The sequence below is a fragment of the Sinocyclocheilus grahami genome, unplaced genomic scaffold (assembly GCF_001515645.1).
Source record: "Sinocyclocheilus grahami isolate Dianchi unplaced genomic scaffold, SAMN03320097.WGS_v1.1 scaffold841.1, whole genome shotgun sequence".
Lineage (NCBI taxonomy): Eukaryota > Metazoa > Chordata > Actinopteri > Cypriniformes > Cyprinidae > Sinocyclocheilus > Sinocyclocheilus grahami.
The window spans coordinates 67530-68495 of NW_015506020.1; the positions used below are offsets into that span (position 1 = coordinate 67530).

Genomic DNA, 966 nt, shown 5'->3' on the forward strand with positions numbered 1-966 from the left:
AAAAATTTAAGGGAGTCTGAATACTTTCCGTACCCACTGTATATTATCGCCCATCTGCTAAATGTGACTATATGGCATGCAGATATTAAGGTATTACAAACATCAACATAATGATTTTCTGTAAAGCTGCTTTGAAACAGAGAAATGTCTATTCAAACAAAAACGGACTTGTTCAGATTTGGAGACATTCTGGTTATCAGTCACCATTGACATTGGGATGAACTGCACCTGTGGTTACTCTGAATAAACTGGAGTGAAACTCTGTTAGTATATTATTCTATTATGATGTGTGCTGGTTTGAATATAATAAGATCTAAGTACATGGTGTGCAGTGCTGATAACTATAGTCCCAAGAAATGGTCACATGATGATTACAACACCATTGATTGGAGGTGTTTATGACTATTGATCACAATCTTTTAGCCTGACCGTTAAGACATTAAAATAACAAGCTTCCAATAATGTAGACCCTAAAACCCATTTAGATTGCCTGAATGTGCAATCTTCTTATAACAGAAAACATTATTAGAGAAACTTTGATGAGGTTCACAAATCATACAAATTAATTCCACATCCTTCTGGTAATTCTCATAGAAGTAGTGTGTGTGTGTAAATAAATGCTGTTCTTTTAAACTTTTAATTCATCAAAGAATCCTGAGAAATGTATCAAATGTAGCACAACTGTTTCCAACATTAATAAATCAGCATATTAGAATTATATCTGAAGGATCGTGTGGCACTGAAGGCTGTGGAGTAATGGTTGATAAACTCAGCTTTGCATCACTACATTATATTTTTAAGAATATTAAACCATTTTAAAGTGCAATAATATTTCACAATTTTGCCCGTTTTTTTCTGTATTTTTGATCAAATAAATGCAGCCTTAGAGCTTTAAAAATCTTACTGATCCCAAATTTGAACACGCACACGTTTTCGAACCAATGTTACACAAAACTAGATGAATAC

At 33.1% G+C, this 966-nt stretch overlaps 1 protein-coding gene across 1 annotated transcript in view; it reads right to left on the reverse strand.

Annotated features, from left to right (window-relative positions):
- Nucleotides 1–966, reverse strand: part of LOC107562805 (bromodomain and WD repeat-containing protein 1-like) — a 43993-nt gene that overhangs the window by 42390 nt on the left and 637 nt on the right. The gene's annotated exons all lie outside the window — the stretch shown is intronic.